General features: G+C 38.8%; 1 long non-coding RNA gene across 2 annotated transcripts; it reads left to right on the top strand.

Moving 5' to 3' along the window:
* The first annotated feature begins 1,394 nt into the window (after window positions 1-1,394).
* LOC138904003 (uncharacterized) lies at window positions 1,395-6,964 on the top strand. 2 transcript variants are annotated; one of them, XR_011413252.1, is made up of 3 exons: window positions 1,442-1,558; window positions 2,763-3,016; window positions 6,665-6,964. It is a non-coding gene; the product is annotated as an uncharacterized lncRNA (long non-coding RNA). The 2 variants fall into 2 exon arrangements; XR_011413251.1 differs by lacking the exon at window positions 6,665-6,964 and having other exon boundaries at window positions 1,395-1,558; window positions 2,763-3,119.
* Window positions 6,965-10,035: the final 3,071 nt, after the last annotated feature.

The following is a 10,035-nucleotide window of genomic DNA, read 5'->3' as shown; positions in this document are numbered from 1 at the left end:
TTTCATATGCATGCATATAACTCTATCTTTCATAAGAGTACAAACTACCAGATGAAGAGTTAGACTTGCCATTACTGCTTCCATGCTGTTGGTGGACTCTCTCATTTTCCCAGATATTTCCATGTCTCTTAACTTTTCCAAGTCTTCTGCAATTTCGATTCAGTGTTTTATAGTTACAAATCTAAAATAAATGATAGTGGCTATTTTCAATAATTACAGACTAAACAATAACTAGCTCGTGCTATTACCGGGATTGACCTCACTAAGTGAACCCCCTCAACTTGATTGACTCGCAAATTCTATGATAAACTTATTCGCACCGAGTGTTTACACCAAATTATACCAATTTACCATGGGTAAGTGATTCTATTTGGTGAAAACATATATTTCTTAACCATAATTAAGTAAGAGAAATTTATTTACAAATAGTGTGATATATTTATTGATGTGTCATCAGTTGTAAGTAAATGGTTGTCCAAATTCAATTCATGGACCCAACACGTGATGGTACAAGCCAAGATGTGATGACACTAAAACAAACGTGCTATGATTTCTTAACCATAACTGAGTGAGAAAATTTTATTTACAAATACCTGTGATATATTTATTGATATAGTATAAACACCCGATAAAATTAAATATTATCCAAATTCAATTCATGGACCCAATACGTGATGGTACAAGCCAAGATGTGATGACACTAAAAAACGTGATATGATATTTCTCGATGAGTCATTGCAAAATCATGATTTTCTAAATATATGATAAAAATCTCCCCCCTCCCCCCTCTTTGTCTGTGTGGGGGGTGGGGGAGGGATGGGGGTTATATTTATGCCAAGCTTTGTTAACCGCGATCATGAAGAAGGAGGGCTGGCGATCACGAAGAAGGAGGCCGCGATCGCATGGCTTATTTTGTCCTAAAATTTTCATCTAAAAATCTTAACTTTTAGACAATTGGAGATATTTGTGTCTCGAAAAATTAAACTGAAAAACTAAAATTCAGGATATACTTGCTAATTCCTAAATAGCAGCCTTTTAAAGTGGCTATCTAGTGTCATTTCTATTAGTTTTAATAGGTTTGATCAAGTCATAATACTTATAGTTAAGGTACACAAATAGGAAAATAGGCTAGTTACCCTTAACGATTCTAGTCCTTGATGTTTATATGTCTTTCCTGGAGAATGAGTGATTTTATTACTTATTTTTCTTGTTTGAAAAATATTTTCCCTTTTCTTGATAGGGAGAACATTTTTCTCCAATTGGAGAAAAATGAGTTCACGAGGAAAATATTTTTCAAAATATCTAAGTCAATAAAATATGAAAAAATTAAAAAATATTTCATACCAAACACACCCATAGTGTACAATATTTTCTCAGTTGGCTCGCGAGGACAATGATGGAAATTCAAAGGATAAATTTGGTTTCACCCATCTATAAATACCTAATTTAACACAAAAATATCCAATTAGCAAGAGAAGGAGAGATGGAAGTTGCTAAAATACTTCACATGAATGGAGGAATTGGAGACACAAGCTATGCAAAAAACTCTAAGCTCCAGGTATCATCAAACACCTTTTTATTCCTAATGGAGTTATAAACTCGCAACAATTATAAATAACAAGTTCTTATGAATTTTACTTATATATACTGATAGTGTAAAAGGTATAGTGTAAAACGTATAGTTATCATTTAAGTGATCTGATAGTATTTCTTATCTTATCGGTACATAAAGCTTAGACTTATTTTCTTTTACTTAACTAGCGTTTGGACATAAATTTTGTTGATACTTGAAAAAAAAAAAATTCGAAATTGTGTTGAAAAAGGTCAAATAATGAAAAGTTGACACTGTATAGCCACTCTCAAAATATATAATACCCGAAAAATGTATATTTTTTGTATATATAAACATTCTGTATGTTTCGTAGAAAATACACATCTAAATTCTTTTATACAGTTAGCGCTATTCGCGAAGAATGCAAAAGCAATGGCCAACAACAAACGCTCGTTTCTGGTTCATTCTACAAGTTTAAAATATTAGAAAGAGTATATTTATTTATTTAATTATATTTTTAACACACTCCTGACGTGCGAGCTTAATTCAAGCAAAGAGCTAGTGAGGACCATAATGGAATATTGTATGTAGTGTTGAATCCAACCTGAAGCTCTTGCATATGGATTCTAGGAGATGATGATGCAATTTTTCTTATTTTGCGGTACAAAATAATTTTGTGAGCAAACTTGAAGAAAAAGAACTTGAAAATTTATATAAAATCATAATCCTATAGTATTTGTTTCTTTTTATAATATTATTTTTTTGAAATCAATACTATAGGTGTCAAATGCGGATTTAGGATATATAGGATAGGTTGTGCATAAGTTTAACTTAACCCTTTGCTTTCTGGGGTGGAGCTACAAGTGTAGCTAAGCTCAGACCCTATATTTTATTAAGAGATCTATTTAGTAAGTTATCATGTCTTAGATTTCAAAATTGATAAATTAAAATAATAAAGGGTAGCCCGTGCATAAAGCATTCTGCATTTACGCAAGGTTCGGGAAAGACCCGCATTCTTAAGGGTGTGAGGTAGACAACCTACTCTAATGCAAGCATTAGTGGCTGCTTCCACAACTCGAACCCCTGACCTATACGTCACACGAAGATAACTTTAACATTATTCAAAGGAAATTAAAATATAGAGCATATATATAATATGATCATACTTATTTTGAATAAGTAACTCTAACTTTTATTTCTCCTCTAATAGGTACCTGTTGGGATAGAGAATAATAAAGGAAATATTCACGTGGAAAGTACAAGCCCACTAGATGTGATTGAAGCATGTTACGAGCAATATGAAAGAGATTTTGTAAATATTCTCAAGTTACGCTCAATAGAATTGGTGAAAGGTGGGCGTATGGTATTGACTGTGATGGGCAGAAAAAATTAAGATAGCTTTACAAAGCTTCTTGCTACCTGTCAGAGCCTATTGTCAGGGCTCTCAAAGAAATAATTGCAGAGGTAAAACCAGACTTTTAAAATACACATATAATTGTTAGTGGATTCTTAGCTTTCCTGTTGATCTTGATTAGTTCTAATTTAGTTTTTCCTTCGTTGAGAGTTATCTTTTTGGACCAGATTCACTTTTATACTGCAGTTTAATTTTATGTGATAGTCCTGTTTGATTGGTGATGAAGTTTAAAAAAGAAATTAGATTGTCGTCTTAAACATGCCAACTTTCGTAGATATAAAGGCATGACATTAGAAACAATAAAATATAAAGTTTAAAGTTAATAATTTTAAATATTGTTGTGAATGTGACTCTTTACCACTACTCTATCCATTACTAATGCTTAACCACCAACACCAATCTCTAGCGGAAAACTACCACTAGCAACCACCGCCACAACTCCACTACAACCCTATTGTCACGATCCAAAAATCACACCTGTCGTGATGGCGCATATCTCAATACTAGACAAGCTGACAACCTCAATAAATCACGATTTCCTTTTAGTTTGGAAACATAATATTCAAATACAATACTAAAAATCTCCCAAATACCGATACAAACACTCCCAAAAAGCGGTGTCACTAAGTACATACATTACAAGTCTGGAAAATATGGTCTATAATGATCTGAGACCAAACACAATAAACAAGAGGATAGGGAAGGAGAGACAAGGTCTGCGAAACACGACATCTACCTCGGAATCTCCAGAAAATCAACTGTGCGAAAGAATCAACACCCGCGGTGTCCGGGATCACTTGGATCTGCACACGAGTAGTATGAGTACAACCAACTCAGTAAGTCACAATAATAAATAAAGAACTAAAGATAGTGATGAGCTTCACAGCTATGTCCAAATACAGTAATTTCCAACATAAAAAGGTAGGCATGCTTTCAAGTTCAACATTTAAAACTCCACAGTAATTTCATACCAATTTCGAGTGAAACAGAAAATAGTGTCTTTCAGAAATTTCCAAAACAGTGATATATGTCAGCTGAAATGTAACGACCCGACCGGTCGTTTTGAGCTTTAGCGCGTCGTTCGGCAGTTTGAGGACTTGAGTAGCTTCACTTCGGGTATTATGACTTGTACACGTGGTCGGAATTTAATTTCGGGAAGTTCAGAGTTGATTGGGAAAGAAAATTCTAATTTCGGAAGCCTTAAGTTGGAGGAATTGACTAAAGTGTGATTGTTTGAGTAAACGACCTTGGAATCGGTATTTGAAGGTTCTAACAGGTTGATATGATGATTTTGGACTTTGAGCGTATGTCCGTATCGGGTTTTGGATGACCCGGGAGCGTTTCGGCGCCTATGGTGGAAAGTTGGCACTTGGAAAAATTTCATAAAATTCGGTTGAGGTGTATTTCAATGTTATTGATGTTCGTTTGAGATTCCGAGTCTGGGAATAGCTTCGTATGGTGATTCAGGTATTTGGACCACACCCGGAAAAGGATTTGGTGGTTTCTAGGTCATTTCGGGGTCATTTGGCGAAAGTTAGAAATTCGAAGCTTTCTGAGAAGTTTGATGGGGAGTGGACATTTTGTTATCGGGGTCGGATTCTGATTCCGGAAGTGGGAATAGGTCCGTAATGTTAATTATGACTTGTGTACAAAATTTGAGGTCAATCGGACGTGATTTGATAGGTTTCGACATCGATTGTAGAAGTCTGAAATTTCAAAGTTCATTAAGTTTGAATTGGAGGGTGATTTGTGTTTTTAGTGCTGTTTGATATGAGTTGAAGGCTCGACTAAGTTCATATTGTGTTTTAAGACATGATGGTATAATTGGTTGATGTTCCGAGGGCCTCGGTGGATTCCGGATGGTAAACGGATCGAGATTGGGCTTGGAGAAATGCTGGAGCTGCTGTAATCTAGTGTAACCGCACCTGCGATGTTTTGGCTGCAGGTGCGGAGCCGCAAAAGTGGCCAGGAGGTTGCAGATGTGAAAAGGGAGTGGGGGAATGGCAGTCCACAGGTGAATTTAATGCAGAAGCGGGCTGGGCAGCTGGGAGACTTTCGCAGAAGCGGAATATTTTGCCGCACCTGCGGAACCGCAGAAGAGGTCTAGTGAGCGCAGGTGCGGAGGTTGCCTGGGCAGAATACATAAATTAGCTAAATCGGGTTTTGGCTCATTTCACCTCTTTTCTCTCGTTGGAGTCGTCCTTGGGGGCGATCTTGGAGTTCCATTTTGTCATCTTTAATGAGGTAAGTGATCCCCATATATTGTAAGTTAAATACATGGTTTATGCATGGATTTAAACATGAAAATTTGGGAAAATTTGTGGGATTTTCGGTAGAAAACCTAGAATTGGTATTTTTGGATTTTGACCATGAATTAGGGCGTGGAATTGAGAACAAATCATATATTGAGTTCATGATGTTATGGGCAGTGTTTATCTTCGAAAAGTTTCGGAATCTGGGCATATGGGTCTGGGGTGAATTTTAGGAATTCTTCAATTTGGGTTGGAAAAATCACTTCAATAGCTAAGATGTGAACTCTTGAGCATGTATTGACTATTTTATATAACATTTGACAAGCTTCGATCGTTTGGCACCGAGTTGAGGAGTTAAAGCACAATTTTGGACTGGAAAGTAAGCTTTGAGACGAGGTAAGTCTCCTGTCTAACTCTGTGAGGGGGGAAATATCCCTAGGTGTTGTATGTTGATGCGTGCTACTTATTGTGGGGAATACGTACGCGCGATGTAACGAGAGCCCATACATATCTACATACATTTTATTGTTCGGGTAGGCTTAGGTTCACATCATGATGTAGCTGCACTATTTGAGCATTTTCTCTCCTGTTAAATTCCTCTGTTTTACATTTCTACTTGAGACTAGACTTGCTATTGTAGAGACTTCACGAGTTCAAGATTAGTCACCGAATAACTTTACTCCCCTTACATTATGTTTCTGTCATATATATATACTTCATTGAAAGGTTTTCGTTAAAGAAATTACAACTCATATGTTTATTTGTGAGTGGGGTCAAGGACCCGTCAAATCTTCCTATTCTAATGGGATCGGTCTATTCGCCTCGGCGGGATTATGTATTTCACTCTTATGGGATCGGGTCGTTCACCTCGGCAGGATTATGTATTTCACTCTTATGGGATCGGGCCGATCGCCTCGGCAGGATTTATGTACCACACTTTTATGGGAGCGGGGTGTTTGCCTCGGAAGTTTAATAGATGTATCTATGGTTCGTGCTGTTCGACCATCGACAGTGCACAGTTTAAATATTTATGTTGGATCGAGCCGTACGCCTCGACATTTCCTAAATCATATCCTCATGGAATCGTGCGTAATATTTGGCAAGAAGACAATGTATTTGTGAGTTTTCCTGATTTGAGTAATAATAATCTATCTGATGAGATCCACTATATCTATATATATGCTCCGGTTAAGGAGAAAATTTCTAATTGAGAGCTTGGGTTCCTCGTAAAGAAGGAGATTTGTACCACGTGATTTATACTTGTTTATCTCATTTATTTACTCTGCCTCATATTTACTTACCTCTTTACTGTACCTGATATTATTGGACCACTAGTGGGTGTCGATGTCGACCCCTCGTCACTACTCCTCCGAGGTTAGGCTAGATACTTACTAGGTACATGTTGATTACGTACTCATACTACACTTGCTGCACATTTTTGTGCAGGTACATATGCGACTAGTGGCCTTGTGAGAGCAGAGGCGTGTATGCATGCGGGGACTTACGTGAGCTGCATTCCATATTACGACCCACAGCCGGCAGAGTCTCATTTAGAGTATTTATATTTCTCCTGTCCAAAATTGTATTCCGGACAAATGCTGTATTTTATGTTACATTCCTAGTTGATGCTCATGCACTTGTGGCACCGGGTTTTGGGGTGATTATGGGTTGTTCTGTATTAAATTTGTTAAGAATATTATTACTTACACTGTGAATACCATCTTTTACTATTTAATTGAAGGAAAATATAACTTCAAAAATATTAAAATGAGAACCAAATTAAGTATTTATTTTTGGCTTGCCTGACAGCGGTGTCTGGCGCCATCACGACCTTTAATGGATTTTGGGTCGTAATAACATGGTATCAGAGCACTAGGTTCACTAAGGTCTCACGAGTCATGAGCGAGTCTAGTAGAGTCTTGCGGATCGGTGCGGAGATGTCTGCACTTATCTTCGAGAGGCTACAAGTTTGTTAGGTGCACTTCCCTTCTTCATTCCTCATCGTGCGAATTGATTCTTTTGAAGCTTGTACCTTTAGTTATTTCCTATTCAATCTTATGTGACTTGAAGCGCTTGTTATAGATTGGGAATCGAGGAATTGTCATGGTACTACAGAGGTGGTGCAGGATGTTTCTGTCTGCGTATTTGATTGGGCTATTACTGTTGCCTGGCGGAAGGCCATCCTATCCTTTCATCTCAGCATCAGTATTTCCTATGGTTTTGAGATTTGTTATTGATTGTTATGACAATTCGTGCGTTGTTATCGCACTATGTTGGTGTAATGGTAGGGTGCTTGTTTATGTGTTGAGGCAGTGAATGACTTGAAAGGAGGTTTTTCTCAGTGCATGATTCAGAAGTTAAACATTTTATTTTCGACGAAGGAAATGCAATCGGAATAGGAATGTTTAGATTTGGGTTGATGGAATAACAAGACTTGGTATTTTCGAGCGCGGTAGAGTTCTCAATTGTGATGTGGTGTCATCGTCCTTGTTGAACGCGTTAAGGTTCGCCGGTGTTATGGTCTTCTTCTATTCAGCTTTGGGGCAGGGTATTGTGGAATAGTGTCGGGGAAGTGGCTGCCAGAGATCGCGCTGTACAGAGATTCAGGATCGAATCGATGTTCCTAGTGTTGATGGTTCGAGAAGGATGATGTTCAGAGAGGCTTTAAAGTTGGTAGCGATCTATTAGTTCAAGTGATACAGAGACGGATTTTGATTTAATGCAATAACTGGGCAGCGTAGGATGAGGAAGGACATGTGGAATGTGTCTTGTAGTGGTTAAATTTCTAGAAGGCCAAGTGTGAGAAGCGAAAGTCGGGTAGTTGCTTAAAGGAGAGGGTTTGACCAAAGTGGGAGAGTGGCAGAGTATCATATGGGTTATGTGGTAGGATAACTACACGCCTTGGGGAAAGTTTAGAGTGATTTGGGATTTATGGTGGATAGTCACTAGGTCTATGGACTAATTTAGAATATTGGTTGCTATACTGAGGAAGGTTGGATACGATAGAAATGAGTTGCTTGATATGAAGAGGGATGCAACATGACTTCGGATTTGAAGTGTATTATCGCACCTTTAGTTGATGTCAATGGGGACTGAACAGACTTGTACAGCTGGTGAATGAGCACGGGCTTAGGATGGTTTACTGATTTCGTGGTGTTGACAGAGCTTCTACGAAGAATTCTACTGGCTATCCAGTAAGAGGTCGAATATGTGAATGTGGCTAGTGAGTCAGAATGTTAACGAAATGTTTAACAGGAGGATTTCGAGAAATTTGGCAGGTCGATTATGCAGGCTCATGTCTATGTGGAAGGAGGAATATTGGTGGGTTCCGGGGTTATGTAACTGTAGCTTCGAGCTAAGTGGGAGAGCCCCACTGTCTACGATTGGATTGCATGGTTGTCTACTTGTGAGGTTTCTGGTTATCGGCATATTGGTGGGTTATTACGACTAAGGAAAGAAAACATCAGTGGTAATTTGAGAAAAGGATTGGCAGAATGTGTGCTATACTTGGGGCTTATCGGTTCATGTTCAGTTTTGAGAAGACTCACAGTTTCTGCTTCTGGTGGAAGTAATGTACAAGGGAAAAGAATTCAGTTGGGTGCTTCTTTGATAGGATGTGCACGTGCTGGCAGAGATCGAGAGTTTGGCTTATACTCGGGACCAAGACAATGTGGGTGACTCTCAACAGTCGTCCTGGTGGGTTCAAGATTTTGAGTATAGTGTCTAAGGACTTGGAATGTTCTATGTTATCATTGGGTATGTGCTGCAGTATTGGACGAAGGGAATAAGTATCTTCGGATTCAGGGAAGGTCTTGCAGAATGGGTGTACCAGTTGGCTATGCTATGGAGTGCTTAAGGAGAGTATGAGACGGTTCATGGGTATTGAGACGATGTGGTCTCGTGGATTGGTTCACTCGGGATGAATATTGTTGGGTTTCGTTACGTTAATGAATGGAACTATTATTGTTTCTAAGGCAAGTTGAGAATAAATTGGAAGTTGAGGATCAAGGTTGCAGTTGATGTCGACAAGAATGTCGAGAGCTCGGATGAACATGGAAGAATTCAGATGTTTAGAGTAAGCTGGTATTGTCTTTAGCGTCATCTGAGATCAGTGTCATGTGGAAGAGGCTTTGTGTAATGACTTGCAGATTTTTGACTCACTCTACAGAATTAGAACGGCTGGTGCTATGGATGTGCGGACCTTGCTACCTGAGCGGAATGGTCGTGGGAGCATGCCCCACAGGGATATTTGTGTAAGTGTGACATGTCAGTCACTTGATTGTTAAAGATTGAGACTGAATATGGAGGCCATGGTAATATCGCAAGTGCGAGAGTTTATGCCTGAGAGGCATTCAATTCCTTGGGTTGTGGACCATGTGAGTTCGTTTTGGATTTGACGGCTGTTCTTATGTGTCGTGAATAGGTCATTGTGGGTCCTTGAAGGGTTATTAGCCCAGTGCGGTACCATCATAATCGACTTGAGGTTCGTGGATAGATCTACATGTGAATATGGGCTCTATATCAAGCTGGATGTGCTCATTTCAGCATAGCGTTGTTTTTGGAGGGGTCTTCGGGCCTTGGATGATATTTCTGTTGTCGACCCTTCCGTGTAGTCTCTATTGTGCCATGTGGGTTATGAGGCGGTTTGATTATTCGCACTCGTATTAAGATCCCGTATAGTTTGTGGTGTTATCTGAGCAAGATGGCTCTCGAGATGCAGATCATGTATCGCACCCGTCTCCCCAGGATTTGTATTATGCACTTGGCGTGCTTATTGTTGATATTCAGGCATTTCGTGAGTATAAGCGTTAAGACTC

The sequence above is a fragment of the Nicotiana tomentosiformis genome, unplaced genomic scaffold (genome assembly GCF_000390325.3).
Source record: "Nicotiana tomentosiformis unplaced genomic scaffold, ASM39032v3 Un00321, whole genome shotgun sequence".
In the NCBI taxonomy this organism is placed as follows: Eukaryota; Viridiplantae; Streptophyta; class Magnoliopsida; order Solanales; family Solanaceae; genus Nicotiana; species Nicotiana tomentosiformis.
This window is presented reverse-complemented; position numbering and strand designations above follow the sequence as displayed.